The sequence below is a fragment of the Oratosquilla oratoria genome, chromosome 5, assembly GCF_046742065.1.
Source record: "Oratosquilla oratoria isolate Oo_2021 chromosome 5, ASM4674206v1, whole genome shotgun sequence".
NCBI lineage: Eukaryota > Metazoa > Arthropoda > Malacostraca > Stomatopoda > Squillidae > Oratosquilla > Oratosquilla oratoria.
Window position 1 is genome coordinate 42,791,146 of NC_134781.1, and position 22,500 is coordinate 42,813,645.

The 22,500-nt window shown below is 40.1% G+C and overlaps 1 protein-coding gene across 1 annotated transcript in view; it reads left to right on the forward strand.

Annotated features, from left to right (window-relative positions):
* LOC143025488 (uncharacterized) overlaps positions 1–22,500 on the forward strand; it is a 608,144-nt gene that overhangs the window by 110,656 nt on the left and 474,988 nt on the right. The gene's annotated exons all lie outside the window — the stretch shown is intronic.

Here is a 22,500-nt window from a genome sequence, read left to right on the forward strand (position 1 = left end):
AATGTGGAGTAAATTTATTGATGTGTGTCTAATGAATTAATTATCTAGTAAAACTAAAGCAAATAATATCACGGATTTATTTCCTTTCAAACTTACATAACATAATGTGTCTAGAATTTAGGGGAAGGTCAGGAGAAGGGGGCGAATTTTACTTAGTGACTATGAAGTACAAATACATAGTAAATAAACTGCAAACTGTGAATGGTGGAATGTTAAATACTTAGTAACGACAGATGAGTGAGTCACTGTGTGTGTGTGTGTGAGGAGGGTGAAGAGGGAGATAGAGAGGAGGCTTATCACCCTTGCTTGTCACCTTCATCCCGATGTCTTACTGCTGGAGAGAGAGAGATTGTAATGTGTGTGTCGTGTGGCTGAGTAATGTTGCACATTGCAGTCTTAGACCTTATTCCCACTTCACATGGTAGAATTCAGTGCTTCTTCCTTAGATACTTTTAATGCGAATGTTTCCATAATTATACAAATAATAATATTAAAAAATATAAACCGACAGCGCTGAGCTCTTCTTATCGCACGAGTTTTCCTGTTGTCGCCTGTTTCCCCTGATACAGTGAGTTGCCGATGAAAAGATTTTCACAGAGAGAGGGTAATATTAGCTATTGTTTTATTATTATTATTATCATTATTACTGTTATAGAGGGCTTTTCGATGTATTTCATACTAGAATTTAATGCAATGAAGCATTAGAATAAAGTAATTTTCTTTTCACATTTGCTAAGCATCTCGAAAATTTATAATACTGATCCATAAGTTGTAAACTGGCATTCTGAGGATAAGTCCTACACTGGCAGCTAGGTCATCAGTTTGGTAAGAGTTTACCTTCGAAGGAAGAAGTACTGCTCCTTCCTTGCTTGCTCCTCGCTGATAATACAGTTTGCCAGTGATGGTTTAAAAGGATATTATAATCAAGTTTACAAAGCCTTATTGTTCTGTGCTGACTGCTACAGCAGCTGAAAAATGGCGTCACATAGCAGTGAAGTGTGGAAATATTTTATGAGCAAGTCAAGTGACCTAGCACAGTGTCTGTTGTGCAAGAAAGATTATTCACGAAAGGGACGTGGAACTACATCTTTGAAAAACCACTTGAAATCAGTGCATAATTTTTTTTTTTTTTTTTTTTTTTTTGAAGAGTTAATGGCAAAAGAGACAAAGAAGTTGGAAGAAAAAAAATTGCAAAAAGCAAAGGCAGATGCTAAGCAAAGGAATGTTGCTGAGTATTTTCAGAGTGCAAAATTATGGGATGCTTCTAACCCTTAGGGAAAGAAACTGGATAAATGCATTGCAGAAATGTTAGTCATGGATGATTTGGCTTTCAGTCATGTTGAGGACATAGGATTCATAGGACTGATGACTGAAGCTGCTCCACTATACAGTCTAAAGCAGCGAAAATTTTATTCATCAATGATATGTAGTGATATGCATGAGTCTGTTTTCAATAAAATAAAATAAATAATTGATGAAGTGAAGCAAGACAACAAACTTTCCTTCACAACTGATGTGTGGTCAGATACCTCAGCAGGTGTCTCATTGCTGAGTTTAACTGCACATACCATAAGGAATTTGAAAGAACAAACTTTGTGCTAGGTGCTGAACCACTGGAAGAACGACATACAGGAGAGTATATTTCCAAAATGATATGCTGATGAAGTGGGACATATCTCGTACAAATGTGCACGGTGTTCTGCGTGATGCCGGAGCAAATATGAAAAAAGCTCTGTTTCTCTCAGGTGTAAATAATTTGGATTGTACTGTGCATAAAATACAGCTGATTGCTAAAACTGGGTTATCATCACATTGTGATATAGAAAACATTATAAAAAAAAACTCGTAGTATTGCTACGCACTTTCATCACTGAACTATGACACAAGATGAACTTAAAAAGATTCAGGACAGGCTGCAAGTACCTAAACTCTGTAATTCATGATACACCCACCAGATGGAATAGCACCTTACACATGCTAAGAACATTAGAAATAAAGGAATGTGTGTGTGTATGCTGCTACCAACTCCAAAATCAAACAGCTCAGCAATACTGAGTGGTTGATTATGCATAAATGTGTACAAGCCTTACAACCTTATGAAGATATCACAAAAAAAACTTAGTGACTCCACATCAACAGCAGCTGAAGTGATTCCACTTGTAAAGTCCTTAAAACACACTCTTCAGCATACCACATCAGTAGTTTCTAACCCTGTTGAAGAAACTCATACTTCAGATACAAGCTCTAAAGATGAACCAGGCTCAGGATCAGTGATTGAGTTAAATAAAGACAGACAAGCATCACAGGCAGTAAACTTCATGAAAGAAGCAATGCAAGCTGATGTTGAGAAAAGATTTTCTTGGATTGAAAATGAAGATCTTTATAGAATTGCAACATATATTGACCCAAGATACAAGTGTAAATTTTGTCTTCATCTCACGTCACTGATCAAGTAAAATCATCACTTGCCAGAGTATGTGAGGAGCTTCGTCAGACGACTATTCTAGAAGAGGAAGATGGAGAACCAAGAAGGAAACGAAGAAGAGATGATACGAGTGAAACACCTACCACATGTGGAACATTAGATGAAGCAATGACTTCTATTCCAACAGTGATGATGAAGCAGAAAAATCATCAGTAGTAACTTTACTCATGAAAGATATTGAGAAATATCACAGAGAGAAAAGAATAAGTGGAACAAGTCAAGATAGTTTGCAATGGTGGAAGACAATAAAGACAGTCTACCCTGATTTGGCAAAGGTAGTTTGCCAGTATCTTTCCTGTCCACTAAGTAGCGTTCCTAGTGAGCAGCTGTTTAGTAGTGCTGGCTTGATATATGACGCTAAGCGCAATCGGCTTTTGCCAGAAAAGTTAGATAAGCTACTCTTTTTTAAACGAAACTTGCCCATCTTGAACTTTAGATATTAAGTAATAAATATGTGTTTATAGTATCAGTTCAATCAACTGGTTATAGATTTATAGTTAACCACTTTGAAAAGGGTGGAGGTTGGGGAAAGTGGTCGGTGGGATGCACGACGAGTTGGGTTCACGTCCCGCATCCTGGTAACGCACAAAATGTGTGGCTGAAACTCGTCATAAAACTTTATTGTAACAAAAAGTACTTCCACTTTACTTCCACTAGTATACTCTGGAACTCCCTGCGTCTGTATTTACGTCTTCCTATGACTTAAATACTTTCAAAGAGAGAAGTATAAACTATTAAGACACCATTCGAACTCATTTGGCAGTATTTTGGTTCTCCCACCTTGTTTTTATTTGTTACTCCTGTCTGCATGGCTTGACACTGAAACAGATTTTTTTTTTTTTTTGGGGGGGGGGTCCTCTTGGTGAGAACGTTTGACGTAAAAACATCCGCATCCGCGAGGATGTCATATTTTGATATCCGCATTTTAGTAGAGACTGATATCCGCATTCACATTTGCATCCGCAAAATGACATCCACATATACATCCGCATCCGCGGATGTCTGAAATTCGACATCCGATACATCTCTAGTATGTATATATATATATATATATGTATATATATATATATATGTATATATGCATATATATGTATATATATATGCATATATATGTATATATATGTATATACATATGCATATATATGTATATATATATGTATATATATATACAATGTATATATATATGTATATATATGTATATATATGTGTATATATACATATATATATATGTATATGTATATATATGTATATATATATGTATATATATGTGTATATATAGATGTGTATATATAATGTATATATATACGTATATACATATATATATATATATATATATATATATATATATATATATATATACATACTAGCCAAATTACCCGCGCGTTGCTTCAGGCAAATGATTAATTTAATTTTGATAGAATTTGTAGAGAAATGTTACACGTATCAATATAACTCAATGGAAAAGGTAATAAAAAATGTTAAGTAGCCGCCTGGGTTATGGTGAATATATATGGTTTTGGGGGGAGTTCGTAAACAAACAGACAGAGGCTACTACTTTATTATAGTAGATACAAATGAAAGAGTTATCCAAGTAGGCCTACCTTGGGTTATAAGGTTTCAGAATATATATGGTTATAGGGGTATATCTGGAAAAAACCTTGGAGTTCGTGAATAATCCCTAACCTAACCATACCCCATATAACTTTAACCCTTAACCTTAACCAAAATTTTTTTTTTATTAAATATATCCAAGTACCTGGAGTGCTAGGGTATCAGAATATATAATTATGGGGCCCTATCTCCAAAACCCTAGGAGCTCGTAAATAGACAGACAAATGAAAGATAGTTATCCAAGTACCTTGGATTATAAGGTTTCAGAATATATATGGTTATAGGTGCCTATCTGCAAAAACCTAGGAGGAATTCATGAATAATCCCTAACCTAACCATACCCCACCTAACTTTAACCCTTAACTCTAACCAATTTTTTTTTTTTTTTTTTGAGAAAATGAAATATAGTAATCCAAGTACCTGGAGTGATAGGGTATCAGAATATATATGGTTATGGAGGTCTATCTTGAAAACCCTAGGAGTTCGTGAACAAACACACAGACAGACAAATGAAAAATAATTATCCAAGTACCTTGGGTTATAAGGTTTTAGAATATATATGGTTATAGGGGTCTATTTGTAAAAACCTAGGAGTTTGTGCATAATCCCTAACCTAACCATACCCCACCTAACGTTAACTTTTAACACTGAATTTTTTTTTTCTATGAAATATAGTCATCCAAGTACCTGGAGCGATAGAGTATCAGAATATATATGGTTATTGGGGTCTATCTCCGAAACCCTAGGAGTTCGTGAACAAACAACAGACAGACAGACAAGTGAAAGTTATCCAAGTACCTTGGGTTATAGGGTTTCAGAATAGATATGGTTATAGGGGTCTATCTGCAAAAACCTAGGAGTTCATGAATAATTCCTAACCTAACCATACCCTACCTAACTTTAATCCTTAACCCCAACCAAATTAAATTTTTTGAAATGAAATATAGTTATCCAAGTACCTGGAGTAATAGGGTATCAGAATATATATAGTTATGGGGGTCTATCTCCAAAACCCTAGGAGTTCGTGAACAGACAGACAGACAAATGAAAGTTATCCAAGTACCTTGGGTTACAAGGTTTCAGAATATATATGGTTATGGGGGTGTATCAGCAAAAACCTAGGAGTTCGTGAATAATCCCTAACCTAACCATACCCCACCTAACTTTAACTTTTAACCCTAACCCTAACCAATGAAATATAGTAATCCAAGTACCTGGAGTGATAGAGTATCAGAATATATATGGTTATGGGGGTCTATCTCCGAAACCCTAGGAGTTCGTGAACAAACAACAGACAGACAGACAAGTGAAAGTTATCCAAGTACCTTGGGTTATAGGGTTTCAGAATATATATGGTTATAGGGGTCTATCTGCAAAAACCTAGGAGTTCGTGAATAATCCCTGACCTAACCATACCCCTACCTAACTTTAACCCTTATAACCCCAACCAAAATAATTTTTTTGAAATGAAATATAGTTATCCAAGTACCCTGGAGTAATAGGGTATCAGAATATATAAGGTTATGGAGGTCTATCTCCAAAACCCTAGGAGTTCGTGAACAGACAGACAGACAAATGAAAGATAGTTATCCAAGTACCTTGGGTTATAAGGTTTCAGAATATATATGGTTATAGGGGTGTTCGTGAATAATCCCTAACCTAACCATACCCCACCTGACTTTAACACTTAAATCTAACCAAAATATTTTTTTTTTGTTAATGAAATGTAGTTATCCAAGTACATGGAGTGATAGGATATCAGAATATATATGGTTATGGGGGTCTATCTCCAAAACCCCAGGAGATCTTGAACAAACAACAGACAGACAGAGGCTAATACTGTATTATAGTATATATATATATATATATATATATATATATATGTATATATATATATATATATATATATGACTTATTGACCCACTGTCGGAAAATAAGATGGACAGAAAATCTGTATATTTCGACCTCATTAAACCTTCCTTATGTGTATATATACATATATATATAATATATATATATATATATACATATATATATATATATATATATATATATATATATATACGTGTTTGTGTGGTGTTGTGTTTTCCCATATTTTGATGCGGGGGATAGAACAGGACCTAAGGTGGTGTGGGGCGTAGTGTGCGCAGGGGAGGGGGAGGGGGAGGAGGATTCCAAAGTAAAGGGAAGGGGAAGGTGGAGGGGAGAGCCATTACGAACAAAGACAATTCCCCGCGGATAGGAAAGGCAAACAGGCAATTAGGGTGACGCCCAAACAAACCGGACAGGTAACAAACCTAATGACCCAAATCAAGACGGTGGCGACATCTACGATAAAGGCGGAAGGCTATTTTTACTCTTATTATTATCATTATTATTTGTTTATTTTAATCTGAGAACTCTAGTCTTCATGAGGTCCCGGTCCGTAGAGTGGTTGCTTACACTGGGGTCCGCTAGATATAATGTGGGCGTTACTGTGTTGATGGGTGAAGGTAGGGGATGGGCGAGGGGGGAAGAGGTAAATAGGGGAGATACCCAGGGGGGGGGGAGATATACAAAGCCACGAGTGCGTCTCTTCTTGTACAGTTTGCCCCAAAAGTGACGTGACAGCGGTCAGAACATTTCGGTCATCAATTTGCAGGACAATATAACGCTGTGGGAGGCATTTTTTCACCTTTTTTTTTATTTGTTTATTTTTTTAATTGAATTTGTTTTGTTTTATTTTTACTTGTTTAAATTTATTTGATTATTATTATTATTTTGATTTCAGTATTATTCAGAATTAGTGTTTTAAAGATCGCTTGATTCGCACGACGTGACGTCATCAGACCTAAGTGATTTGCTAACATCGATTTAAACGACTACCTAACGATTTGAATGCTTTCTTTGTTGTTCATTTTATTACAATTATTTTATTCCTTTATTCTATATTATTTGCTTGATTTGTACTTGTTATTTCTGTAAAAATGAATTTGTCTATTTGTTTTTCTAAAATTTCATTTATCAAGTTTATTTGTTGATATAATATTTATTTAGTTGATTTATTGATATGATTTAATCAGGCAATTAAGTTATTTTTATATTTTTTACTTTTTGTCCCTCCTTGATGTGTAAAAAAGAGAGAAAAAGAAGGGACGGCAAACATGTTTGGCTCGCTTCTGCTATGACGCTTGGGAAAGTCCAGGTAGACGATAGAGATACGATCATAAAGAATTACAAGAGTTTGGGGGTGGGGGGAGGCAGAATGATACACGATGAAAGCCGGAAAAGTTCCCAGAAGCTGCTTGAGTGCAAGAAGGGCCTACGTCCAGGTCATTCGTGAAAGATAAAGTGAAATTTCCCCGAAGCTGTTCCTCACGGGTGTTCAAGGTGTTCACAAGGAACTGGCTTTTCTCTGGATCTGCAGTTGTTGTCAAGTTTTGCCGGGAAGGGCGACAGTGGGGGGGGGGAGTAGTTCCTGAAACTGCTGATTCTTCTAGAAACGTGGGCACGGATTGAGAATGGCTTGAAATGTTCAGGGGATCTCTCTCTCTCTCTCTATCCTCATCCTCTAACTCCATCTCTTCCTCATCCTCTTCCTTCAACTTCTCTTCGATCTCATCCTCTGCATTCACCTCGCCCTCGTCTACATCCCCTACCTCCTCCTCACCTTCGCCTTCATCCACGACCTCCTAACATCGTCTTCCTCCTCCTCCTCCTCCTCCTCATCTTTTTCTTCTTCAGTTGGCCCCGTGCGTCCTTTGTGATGTAAATGCTTTCCCCTCGGCGGAGGGCGACGCGCCACATCCACCTTCACCTCCACTTCCAACATTTTCTGACGTGAGATGACGTTACCTAGCTCGTCCTCAGGGCTCGTAGGTCGCATCCAGTCACCGTAGGTGGAGGAGGGATAGGAAAAGGACGAGGTGAAGAAGGGTGGGAGGCGAAGGAGGAAGAGTAGTGAAGGGAGGAAGATGAGGAGAGAGAGAAGGCGATGCCGGATGGACATCATGATGCCCTGAGCTCGGCCTCACCAGGAGGATGGCGACTTCGCGAGAATCCCAAAGGCGGTCTAGCCGAAGTTCCCGGAAGTTCCCCCGACTCCGGGAAGCCGGATCTTGTTCAGAAGCTCCCCAACCCACAATGAATAAAATCGCCTGGCAGCAACCAGAAAGAGCATCAGAGTCGAAGGACTTGTTTACTTGCGCTTCTATCCGTATCGAAGGTGTTGGTTTGTTCCTGTGACGTGTATGGATAAATGAAGTCACTTGGCGACAGTCGGAATGATCGGAGATTGCGTATGGACACCCAGGAGCTACTGGGGATACTGTAAACTGGCTCATTATATGTCAGAATTATGGTGATATATACTGTATATATCATAAACGTCACTGTCGTCATCATCACTGTCATCATCATGAGTATCATCGCTATCATAGGCATCTTCCTCCTCCTCATCATCATCATCATTATCAGGATCATTGTCATAATTATTAGTATCATCACTATAATGAGCATCGTCATCATCATGAATATCATCATCAACAGTATCATCGCCATCGCAAGCATCATCATAAGCATCATCATCATCATCATCATCAACATCAACAGTATCATCACTATCATAATCATCACCATAGTCATCACTATTATAAGTATCATCACCATCAACAGTATTACTATCGCTATCGTCAATATCAATACCACCATAATCATCATCATCATCAACAACACCACGAGATTTTACTGCCGATGATTCACAGGGAACTGCGCCGCTATGCGTCGCCCCCCCCACACACACTTTTCTCTCTCTCTCTCTCTCTCTCTTAGACTTCAACTATTCAAGATGCTGATTGATATTTCCATTTTTGTGTGTGTGCCCGGATTTTTTTTCCGTTGAGGTCTCAAATCTCTCTCTCTCTCTCTCTCTCTCTCCTTCTCTCCTTTGTCTCTCTCTCATAAGTATTTTCTCGGCGACGAAGGGACCTGAAAACGTCCCACAATAGGTTTTGTTGTGTCCATTTGTAGAAAACGAACTGCCAGACATATTTTCTCCCGTCCCCTTTCTCCCGTCCACGGACAGATCAGACGCCAGAAGCTGACGGGTGATCGCCCATCCGGGGGACGGGGGTGGGTGGGCTTACGAGAAAGTAGACATTTAACCTACATGTTGCTGGGCAGAGATAGTATGTGGGTGGTATCGGAGGAAGGGATGGGGGGAGTAGGTGTCAGTAGCTGAGCTAATAAAAATGCATTGAGCGAAAATGAAAAGAGGAGAATGGGGGGGGGGCGGGATTAGATAAATCTTGAGAGGGAGGGGTCTTCGACCCCCAAGAGACAGGCACGATAAGGGGGGCGGTGCCCCCTTCAAACTTAACATATGTATACACACACGCACAAAGAGAGCATAGTAATCATACGGGTACTTATTTATGTACACACACACACACACACACACACACACACACACACACACACACACACAAACCGTAGACAGTGTGTATTGACAGGAAGAAGAGATGTAGGTGACAGGGGATTGATAGACATAGAGACAGGCGGAAGTTAAATAGGTGAGGAGGAGGAGTAGGTGGTGGTTAATGTGGAGGACGAATTGACAGATATAGACAGTGACAGGTAAGTAGGGCAGACGGGAGGGAGGGGGGAAGGAAAGGAGAGGTGGCTGCCTGGGACGTAAAAATGTCTTCCTCCTCTTCCTTCCCCTATCCTCCTTCTCCTCCTGCTCCTCTTCCTCCTCCTCTCCCCCCCCCCGGTTACCTGGAGGTGAGTCACCGTGGGGCGGGGCCGGGGGCGCTCGAAGGAGGGCCGGGGGAGGGGAGAGAGCCTGAAGGGGGGTCGAGGGGGTGGGGGAGCGGGAAGTCAGGCGAGAGGAGTAAGGGAGGGAGGGAGGGAGACTACGGGAGTTTGGGGGGTTGGGGAGAGAAGAGAGCGGTTGGAAGGTCGAGGTGAGGGGAGGGGGAGGCTGGGGAATGGCGTCTCTGATTGTGGAAGGGGAGGAGGGGGACGGGGGTAGGAGGTTAAGCAAAACCTTGAGGGACTTAGATGCGGGATTAAGACGAAGTACAAGATGAACGAGAGGGAGGTTAATCTATTGGCCACCGAGAGGGGTGGGGTTGAGGTTTGCTTCGGTGGTGAATAGAATAGCCTGGCGGTAAACAGACGAGAAGTAAAAGTATTGCCTGACACGTAAAGGACTTGCATGTGTATATATATATATATATATATATATATATATATATATATATATATATATATATATATACATATATAATATATATATATGATATGTATGTATATATATATATATGTATGTATATATATATATATATATATATATATATATAATATACATATGTATATATACGTGTGTGTGTGTGTGTATCTTGTTCTGCTTAGTGCCGCTAAGTGATTTTATTTAGTCGAGACGAAACATGGGCCTTGTATAGTCGTGCAGCCCTTGACGTCGTCTCCCCTGCTAAATGAAATCGTCTGGCGGCGGGCAAAGGTCGAATATGGACGCTGCATGCAGGATGAAGAGGACAATCACCGCAACACGGTGGCAGCGGACCCTCCCCTGAAGCAAGTTGTGTGGGCGTAGCCAGAAGAAAGGATTATATATATATATATATATATATATATATATATATATATATATATATATATATATATATATTTTTTTTTTTTTTTTTTTAGAAATTACGGGAAAATTTCAGATTGCCAGACGAAGCATTGATCATTTTACTCCAACTCGTGATCGACAGCTATTGCCCTCTCCGATGATAGCTGCACACACACACACTCTTGGTCAAGGGGAATGTAATGGTGCTTTAGCGTTGTACTTTACGTGTTATATTGTGCATTGTCCCTTTAATACAAACACGAAAGCTTTTTTAAAATGTAACTTAAATGTTCGAGAAAGGTACGTACAACGTATGTGTCGTGTGAATTGTTCATGTTTGGAGTCGTTATTGAGTGCCATACGTGCCACGCATTGCACTCGTGGCACGGAATCATTCTCACTTCAGAGGATCTCGTCTAATTAGTCAACTTTTTTATGGGGCGTCGAGGTTTCAGGGGTTTATAGCTGGCCCCTTGCCCCCCCCCTCCCATTTGAACTTGCTTTTTATTCTATCTGCTATATCTTCCTGTTCTTTTTCTATTTTTTCGTCTTTTTCGTATTTTTCTTTATCTTTTTTCATCATCATCCTCTTCTTCTTCGTCTTTTTCTTCTTTTTTTCTACATCTTCTTCAGTCTCCTCAACTTCGTTCTCGTCGTCGCCTTCTTTCTACTCTTCTGCTTCCAATTCTTCTTCCTTTTTTCCTTCGCCTTATTTGTCTTATTTTTCCCCTTTTTTCCTCTTACTTTTGGTTTTCTTAGTTTACTTAATTTTTTCGTCTTGATCTTCCTCCTCGTCCTGCTCCACATCATGAGAGAAAAGGATTTAATCAGTCTTTTATTGCCTTGAGTTTCTGACTGGAAGACCTCTTCGACAAGAAACGTTTGATTACTGTCTTTGGTGTGTGTGTCTTTTTCTATGTCACTAGCAAATGGGAGGAGGAGGAAGAGGCTTAGGGCTATTGCCTGTTACCTAGTGGGGCAAACAGTGGAAATTGAACAAGAGTTGCAAAAGTTGATCCTCGCGCTGTGGGGACGCCCCCTCCTCCTACTCTCCTTCCTTCCTCTCCTTCCTTAGAAGGAGCCTGGGTGCAGCAGTACTGCATTTCAATTTCTGCATGTCTGCCTCCATTCGGTCTCCCGATGCTGATGGCTTAGAATTACAGTGCATTGTGGATGTTAAAATGTATCTCTAATCACTGGGACCCATTCATTGTTGTAAAAATACTTTCCCGCGTTTGTATACTTCCAATTATACTATCATAGTGGAGATGGGTTGAACGCAAAATTTCATGTATGTGTATGTAACTCGAGCATACAAATATATAAGAAAAGTTGCGCTCAACTTATATCTCTCTTGATAGCGTAGTTGGTAAGTTACTACGGCACTTGTCATGTGATTGCTGAGTTCGAGTCCTCGGCAGTACCCCACTTTAATTTCTGCATGTCGGCCTCCATTCGGTCTCCCAACGTTGATGGCTTAGAATTAAAGTGCATTGTGGTTGTTAATATATATATATATATATATATATATATATATATATATGTAAAGACAGACAAATATGGAGGTGATGTGGCAAAATGAAACGTTAAGGCTAGAATATGGAGCTTTATTCAGAACCAGACGTTTCGACCTCTTGGGCCTTCCTCAGTGGACTGAATACAGAATAGAAATCAAAGTCCGTCAACAGCTTACATGGTGATCTGACGACCCTGCGTGACCTCACCCCGGTCACGTTGTCCCCCCACACTCGCCGACCGCCAGTTGTGCGGACGTTTGAGCCCAGGACATAAACCCCTTACGAGAATTTGTGTTTTTTTCGGTAACAATGTGTGCCGCCTCCAAAGCTTTCCTTTTCTTTTTTCCCATTTTCCTATGTAGAACGTGGGCTTCCTTCCAGTTTGGCAAATGATTTTCTTCATCGATATGAACTAGGGCATTTGATGTTCTGTGATGTTTCACATCCCTCTTGTGTTCTTCTAATCTTTTGTCCATGCCGCGTCCTGTCTCACCGATATAAACTTTCTCACAACCTGTACAAGGAATTCTGTAAACAACACTTTTATTTTCTTGCAAAATTTCCGTATTTCTGGTAAACTCACCAATTCTCTTCCCCGCTGATGTTACTAAATTTATTCTGGTGTTCTTTAAAAAATGACTAATTAATGGTGCGTATCTAGAGTTAGGAACTGAAATAAATATTTTGTCCTTGCTGGTGCTGTTATCTGTAGCTGTTGTGCTCCTTTTCATAATTTTGATGGCTTTGTGTTTTAATTTTATAAGAAAGCCCAAAGGATATGCTAATTCTTGGAAGGTTTTAAAGATATGGTTAAGCTCATCCTGTAAAAATTCTTTGCTGCATATCCTTAGGGCTCTTAACATGAATCCGATTATTATCCCTGATTTGACTCTAGTACTGTGAGCTGAATAAAAATGAATGTAATCTTCTCGGTTTGTTGGCTTTCTGTATACTTTGAATTTTATTCCGTTTTCTGTTTTCTTTATTATAGTATCCAAAAAAGGAATTTCGTTGTTTATTTCTTCTAATGTAAATTGTATTTTCTGTTCTATGTTATTTAATTGGGTTAATTTCTGTCTTAGATTGATGAACTCGGGTACCACTACTAGAATGTCATCGACGTATCGCCACCAATGTGTATCTTTACCCATGAGTTTGATGTAACTGGTACTTTCTAATTCTTCTAAATACAAACATGCCATCACTGAGGTTAGGGGAGACCCCATGGCTAACCCATTATGCTGGAAATATTCTACGCCATTGAACATGACGGGGCCGAAGTTGACACATAGAGAAACCAAATCGATGAAGTCTCTCTTGGCTACTGGCAGCTCATTCTCATTCAGATTGTTAACAACTTTTTAAACTGCTTTTAACGCTTCTTTGGTGGATACATTTGTGAATAAGGCTTGAATATCAAAGTTGGCTAGTTTTTTGCTAGTTAGGTCCATACCTCTAAGTCTATTTAATAAATCAGATGGGTTCTTGAGGTGTGCATCACTGATGGTACCTAATGTTTTTGTAAGGGGTTTCGCTAATATTTTGGCAATTTTGTGTGGAGCTGACCCTATTCCCGATGTTATGGGTCTCATGGGTATATTTGGTTTGTGTGTTTTGGGTAAGCCTCTTATGTGTGGGGGTCGCGGTGTTTCTTCTAACAAGCTTACTAATTTCTTACCTTTTGTAGTTTTGTTTAAGATGCGCCTCTCTGCCTTATTAAATTCCATCGCCTTTCCTTTTGCGAATCCGCTATTTTGTTTTTTGTAAGTATTTTCATCTTCGAGCAGATTTAACATTTTCTTGTCATAATCGGTTTTATCCATAACGACAATTCCACCACCTTTGTCCGCTTGTGTGATCACTAAATCCTTATCTTCTCCCAGATTTTTGAGGGCAGATACTTTTTAATACCTGTATCAAATTTCAAACCAAGAGAAAGAGCTTCCTTTTCTGATTTAGATAACTGTTTACTCGATAGATTGTTCACTATTCCTGGTTTTCCCGCGTTCTTCCATTCACTTTCATCACATAGTTAAAAGCGTTAAAAGCAGTTAAAAAAGTTGTTAAAAATCTGAATGAGAATGAGCTGCCAGTAGCCAAGAGAGACTTCATCGATTTGGTTTCTCTATGTGTCAACTTCGGCCCCGTCATGTTCAATGGCGTAGACTATTTCCAGCATAATGGGTTAGCCATGGGGTCTCCCCTAAGCTCAGTGATGACATGTTTGTATTTAGAAGAATTAGAAAGTACCAGTTACATCAAACTCATGGGTAAAGATACACATTGGTGGCGATACGTCGATGACATTCTAGTAGTGGTACCCGAGTTCGTCAATCTAAGACAGAAATTAACCCAATTAAATAACATAGAACAGAAAATACAATTTACATTAGAAGAAGAAATAAACGACGAAATTCCTTTTTTTGGATACTATAATAAAGAAAACAGAAAACGGAATAAAATTCAAAGTATACAGAAAGCCAACAAACCGAGAAGATTACATTCATTTTTATTCAGCTCACAGTACTAGAGTCAAATCAGGGATAATAATCGGATTCATGTTAAGAGCCCTAAGGATATGCAGCAAAGAATTTTTACAGGATGAGCTTAACCATATCTTTAAAACCTTCCAAGAATTAGCATATCCTTTGGGCTTTCTTATAAAATTAAAACACAAAGCCATCAAAATTATGAAAAGGAGCACAACAGCTACAGATAACAGCACCAGCAAGGACAAAATATTTATTTCAGTTCCTAACTCTAGATACGCACCATTAATTAGTCATTTTTTAAAGAACACCAGAATAAATTTAGTAACATCAGCGGGGAAGAGAATTGGTGAGTTTACCAGAAATACGGAAATTTTGCAAGAAAATAAAAGTGTTGTTTACAGAATTCCTTGTACAGGTTGTGAGAAAGTTTATATCGGTGAGACAGGACGCGGCATGGACAAAAGATTAGAAGAACACAAGAGGGATGTGAAACATCACAGAACATCAAATGCCCTAGTAGTTCATATCGATGAAGAAAATCATTTGCCAAACTGGAAGGAAGCCCACGTTCTACATAGGAAAATGGGAAAAAAGAAAAGGAAAGCTTTGGAGGCGGCACACATTGTTACCGAAAAAAACACAAATTCTCGTAAGGGGTTTATGTCCTGGGCTCAAACGTCCGCACAACTGGCGGTCGGCGAGTGTGGGGGGACAACGTGACCGGGGTGAGGTCACGCAGGGTCGTCAGATCACCATGTAAGCTGTTGACGGACTTTGATTTCTATTCTGTATTCAGTCCACTGAGGAAGGCCCAAGAGGTCGAAACGTCTGGTTCTGAATAAAGCTCCATACTCTAGCCTTAACGTTTCATTTTGCCACATCACCTCCATATATATACATATCACATATATATATATATATATCATATATACATATATACATATATATATATATATACATATATATATAGGTTGTGCTTTCAAGACACGTTGAAGTTCGCAATCGCGAGTGCTCATCGGTGACTGCCACTTGCCCTGACACTCCGGTGGCAGGCAGAATAAAACGAAAACGCTCGAGGAGAAACACTGGAGTGTATCGAGGAGGAGACAGAGCTGTATGATGACAGAGGAGAGTAGATGACATATCTCGAGGCACCCGGACTGATGTATGGTGAGGTCAGATATTATTATTATCAGTCATCATCATCATCACATAGAAATGTAAATATATGTGTTATATACCGGATGTATGGTGAGGTGAGAAAGGTGAGTAATTATTGTTATTATTATCATCACTATTGTCATCATTATTATATATATATATATATATATATATATATATATATATATATATATATGTATGTATAATATATATATATATATGTATAATATATATATATATGTATAATATATATATATATATGTATAATATTTATATATATACACATGTATAATATATATATATATATATATATATATATATATATATATATATATATATATATATATATATATATATATATATATCCTCTCTCTTCTTGTGTCGTGACTGTTGTATTGTGTCGCAATGTGGAAGACGGACTGATGGATAAAGTGGGAGGGTCTGGGGGGTGGAGGGCTGGAGTTGAGGGGTGGGGTGGGGGAGCAGTTGAAGTGCAGAGGCATGGAGCTGACGCTCTGACACCATCACACGCAATCTCCCCCGCGCCCCCCCCCCTTTTACACGTTTCTACCTTTTCCCTCCCTCCTCCTCCAGCTCCTTCTCCTCTTCATCCTCCTCCTTTTGCTTCCTCCTCCTCTTTTTGCCTTCTCCTCCTTTCCTCCTCCCCCTCTCACCTCTCCACCTTCCTGTTCAGCACTAATTTGAAAGCCAATGTTTAAACGTGGTGCAATGTGCTAATGAAGTGTACATTACGTACAGTATGCATAAGGCAGGCTTCACCACGGTTTATGTACAACACCTGCTGTACACTTAGTACAAAATACAAGTATACAATATGCATACTGTGAATGTAACACGTGTATATCATGAACATGCAGTACATTATGACATGTATATGTAGTACGCTTTGTGTACGTTAGATATACACTATATATATATATATATATATATACCGTTATATGTACAGTAAGCATCTTTATGTACAATTAAGTACGTAGACCACAGTATCTACATTCTGATCTGTTGAAATGTAGCTGTGTTTGCTCTGTGTAGATGAGAAATGATTCTCACAGCGACCTTGGTTCCAGATGTAGTGTTTCTAGAATTGGCTAGGGGACTTTATCTCGTGATTCTACTTTGTCGACACCTGTTGGCGACGGCGTCGGGAATTGCTGGAAGACTGAAAGGACCCACTCTGGATCCGACGCCGACTTTGAATCGGTAACATTTGGTTTATTTTATTTTATTTGTTTATTTATTGTATATTTGCTTGTTTTAATTTTTTTTTTTTTTATCGCGGTTTTACTCTCTTTGTTTATCTTATTTTTTTTTTTTTTATGTTTGGTTTAAGAGAGTCCCCATCTTCCCCTCTCTTCATTCTCCTCCTCCTCCTCCTCCTCCTCCTCCTCCTCCTCCTCCTCCTCCTCCTCCTCCTCCTCTTCTTCTACTCTCTTTATCAACTACATTTTCGCTTCATAATATTTTGTTTCTTTTTGTACTACGATTGATAATACTTGTGACGGTCACGTTGTTTTAGCTGATACAACTGCTGTACAACTCTTCTATTGATGTTTTTTGTGTTGCTGTTATACCACCACCACCACTGCAACCTCGAGCACAACCTTCACCGCCACCACAAATTACACCACAACCTCCACCACTAAAACTTCCACCACAACTTACACCACAACCTCCACCACCACCACAACTTACACCACAACCTCCACCACCACCACAACCTCCCACCACCATCACAACCTCCCACCACCACCACCACTACAACAACCCCCCTCTACGACTACAACTACCAGCACTACTGCTATTTTTACTCCTATTATTACACTTTAATTCGCCCTTCCTCACCCAGCTCAAGCCTGGCCATGGCGTGGCCCCCCTCCCCCTCCCTCCCTACCTCCCTCCGGGTGCCCCGCCCCCTCAGCCCTCCGTTCGTAGAATCGCTGGTGTCTTCTCTGAAACGTTTAAGTCCGGCCCACCCTCGCATGCTAGACTTTGTTCCATCCCACCGATCCCCACATCCATCCTCATCCGCTACACCGACGCTGAATCCTCTTCCTCCTTCGCCTTCTCCCTTCTTACTCTTCTCCACTCAACTATCCAACCCTCTGTTCTCCTCCTTTGCCCTTCCATTTCTCTTCTCCCCTCCACTCTCCTCTCCCTTTCTCTCCCCTCTTTTCTCCTATCCACTCCACTCCCATCCCATCTCTTCTTAGCCCTCTCTTCTCCTCCCACTCCTTTTCTATCTTCCTTCTCTTCCCCTGTTTTCTCCCTTCTCCCCTCTTCACCTCTCCCAAATCCTCCCCTCCTTTCTCCTCACCTTTCTCCCTATCACTCTTCCCTCCCTGTTCCTCTTCCGTCTTCTCTCTCTTCTCCTCCCATTCCTTCTCCTCCTGTCCCTTGTCCTTCCCTCCCTTCTCTCCATTTTCCTCCTCTACCTTCTTTTCCATTCCGTTCTCTTTTCCGTTCTCCCCTCCCTCATTTTCCCCTCCTCCTCCTTCTCCCTTCCTTCCACACCTTATCCCTTCCCCCCTCGTCCCCTTCTCCCTTCCTCCCCCTTTTCCCCTCCTCACCTCCCTCCTTTCCCCTCTCATTTTCTCCTCCTCCTCCTCCTCCCTTCCTCCCATCCCTTATCCCTTTTCCCCTCCTCTCCTTCACCCTTCCTCCCCCCTCCTCCCCTCCGTTCTCCCCCACTCCTCTCCATCTCCCCTCCTCCCTCTTTTCCCTTCCTCTCTTTTCTTCCCTCCTCCCTCTTCTCCCCTCCTCCCTCTTCTCACCTCCTCTTCTTCTTCCTCTTCTCCCCTCCTCCCTCTTCTCCCCTTCTTCTTCTTCTCCCCTCCTCTCCTCCCTTCTCCCCTCAATTTCCCTCCTCTCCCCTCAGTTTCCCTACTCTCCCCTCTCTCCTCCCTTCTCTTGTCAGCTCCTCCCCTCATTTCTCTTCCCTCACTTTCCTTTCCTCTCTCCTTCCATTTCCTCTTCGTCCTCCTACTCCTCTCCCTTCTTCTCCCCTTTCCTCTCTTTCCTGTATCATCCACCTTTCTTCGGAGTGTGCGTGTGTGTGTGTGTGTGTTCGAGGGGTTGGGGACCCAGTTGGTGGGGAGCAATTGAGTGAGGGGTCGTCTCCCAATTTCCTTCAGAATGTGTAGCCTTCGTCCTTGAGTTTTTTCTTATTTTTTTTCCTCTTTCTCTCCTCGTTCCTTCCCCCTTCTGATGTTCGTTCGCGTCCATTCCCAACTTTTAGTTGTTCCTTCTTTGCTAGTTTTTTTCCTTGACTTCTTTGCTTTATTGGTCTTTTTTTCCTTTTTTCTTCTTGGTTGCCTCCTTTCTCTTTTATTCTTCTTTCACAGCTTCTTTCCTCGTATTTTTTATATTTTCATCTCTACATTTTTTATTTATTGATATTATTATTATTACTGTTATTGTTATTATTATAATTTATTGTTATCATCATTATTATATATTATCAAAAAAAGGGAGGGGTGATTAAGAGTAAGGTACCACGAACGATACAAGTTGGTGTTAAACAATATGAAACTTCCGCCGAAACATTTCGTGAGAAAAGAAAAAAACAACTAATTTTGTCCGTTTAGTTCGATTTTCAGTTCTCAGATTTTTTTACTCTCACTGCCGTGTATATTTGGTATAGTTTGTGTGGAGCAGTGGATAGCGTCCTTGGTGTACTGCACGGGAAGTCCTGGTTGTATCCCCGATGAGTGCTTAGCCATGTTGAAGATATACATGTACAGATAACCCCCCCGATCTGCAATGGTGTATATTACATAAATTGTACACAAGTATTATATTTCAGTGTTTTCATTGAATCCGTGGTTTTGAACTGATTGTTGTGATTTTAATCCCATATTCACAATGAACCGATTGTTGTGATTTTAATTCCTATGTTCACAATCCACCACAATTGTATTACATCTGTATGTAATTTCCAAAATATATCTCACTGCACATGAGAATACAGGCTTACTAATCTGGATTTAGCTATTCGGGCGAGGTGCTGTGGCTTTATCAGGACTCAAGGAACACGCCTGTTCTGCATTGGGGTGTTGGTGTTGAACCCAGGTTAGAAATATGTATTCAAAAGTCTACGGTGAACCCCCGGTGAATTTCATCGTTATTTTGAGCGAGAAATGTGTTGTTTCTTTACATAATTACTGTTTACCTAAGAGTGTATTAACAATTTTACCAAGTTATATTTACTTAAATACAGGGGAAGATAAATCTATCATGCTTGTATATGTATAGTTTTAATATGTGTATGCGATATGTATATGCGCATGTGTGTGTATGTACGTGTGCGTGCGTGTGTGTATGCGTGTGTGTGTGTGTGTGTGTACGTGCGTTTTTGTACGCGTGTGTGCTTGTATATATTGTGTGTGTTTATGTTTGCGTGTGTGTTTATGTGTGCATGTGTGTTTATGTGATTCACAATCCACTCTTATCTCTTTGCTTAAGGAAAACTGTAGTGGCTTGCTGTATTAGTGATACTTCCACAGTTAATTAGGAGCGTACATCTGTGTGTATGTGTGTGTGTATCGTGTTTATGTTTGTATGTGTGTATCTTAGTATGTATGTGAAAGAGGGAGAAAGAATAGGAGCTCGTTTGACAATATGCATATATATGTATGTGTTTGTATGTGAATGTGTATGCTTATATATATATATATATATATATATATATATATATATATATATATTCGTAAATAGCTGGAGTCCAGGAACCATTATTATGGGAGAAAGTATACGCTGGACTCGACGTTCGTCAATTTATCCCAACGTTTCGAACCCTGTCCGGGGTTCGTCTTCAGGGACAGGGTTCGAAACGTTGGAATCAATTGACGAACGTCGAGTCCAGCGTATACTTTCTCCCATAATATATATATATATATATATATATATATATATATATATAAATAAATATATATATATATATATATATATATAATATATGATTGTGTGCATGTGCATACGAGGTTAACATCACTGTGAATATATATATACATATCCATTAGGTTCCCAGTCGAGAACCTTGCACTGCAGCATCATTTGCACTTGCTTGGGACCCGGAGGGTCTGGACTCACTGGAGGTGACCCCGAGGAGCGTCTGGAAAGCGACACAGGTCCGGTGAAGGATCCCGAATGCCCTAGCGTCGATATATATATATATATATATATATATATATATATATTTTTTTTTTTTTTTTTTTTTTTTTTTTTTTTTCCTATGCCAGTCTTGGATTGCCTCCCCGCAGCCCGGCCAAGGCTGTTGGGAACTAGCATGATTGACGTCATGGCAACCATGTCACCCCCACGTGACGCATGCTAGATAAGAATGGGAAAGGGGAACTGATAATCGGGTTATCGAGCTAAACCCGAAGTGGCTCCTTCGACTCGCTCCCGTTGTTTCCGGCAGTGCCTTGTTACTCTTGCAACTTAGTTGCGACAAGTTCTTCGAGTTTTTCATTTTCATGAAAAAAAAACACTCGTATAGTACCCCGTCACAAATGAAAAAGAAATGAGTTTTGATTATATTCAGTCTACGAGAATCGCAACTTTTGTCGTGAAGTCTTTATGTTCATATGGATGAGATAAAACTGAACATACAACTCGGTAGATGATGATTGTATGTGTTGCCTGAAAGATATAACACACACATACGCACATGCACACACACGTGCTCAATTATATACATTTAAACGTGCTCTCAAATCGACACGTTCAATTGCGCTCCAGCGCACACACACACACACACACACACACACACACACACACACACACACACACACACACACACACACACACACACACACACACAAAGGATTACAAAGGGATTACAAAGGCAAAGCATGCCGACAGGAGACCTTTTGATCCATATCTAGGTCCATAGTTCCTTTCCAAGTTGATTTTTATTGTGCCTCCCTGGATGCATTTTCATTGCGGGTCAAGTCTCTATGTAATCCTGTTTGTATTTTCTGTGCGTGTAAATTTTGTGTATGTATGTGTTTTCGTATGTGAATGTGATTCACCATGGTCTTGGATCACGTGTTGGACTTGTGATCGACAGTTATTACCCTTCCGGGAGAGAGCTCATATATGTCCGATCTATTGGTAATGCTGTGACCTTACACGCACACACACACCCACATCCTCGCCCAAGAGAGTTGAAGTAACAACTCGCAGTGCAGCGATACTGAAATTATTTCAACCCTGGGCGGGATTCGAACCAGGACCGCCGTACTGGCAGCCGCGAATGCTGCCACTGCGCCATCGAGTCGTGTGTGTGTGTGTGTGTGTGTGTTTGTACGTGCGTGTATATGTTTATATTGGGAACATAAATAAGGCGAGAATGCGTGGGCGTGTGCACACCTGCGGCAGTGCACCTGTACAGTGGACACCTGTAACGAGGAGGAGGAAGGAGAGGAAGGGGAAGGGCGGGGAGCTTGACACCATTTTGTGCTGCTGCAGAATTAACGGTGTGTAGGTGTTGTGGCTTGGCCATGGTTTCTTTGGTGATTCTCTCGTCTACATGGTTTTGGTCTAAGCCGTGCGTCGTGGTCAGAGACGCCATCGTGACGTCATGTCGCCTGTTAT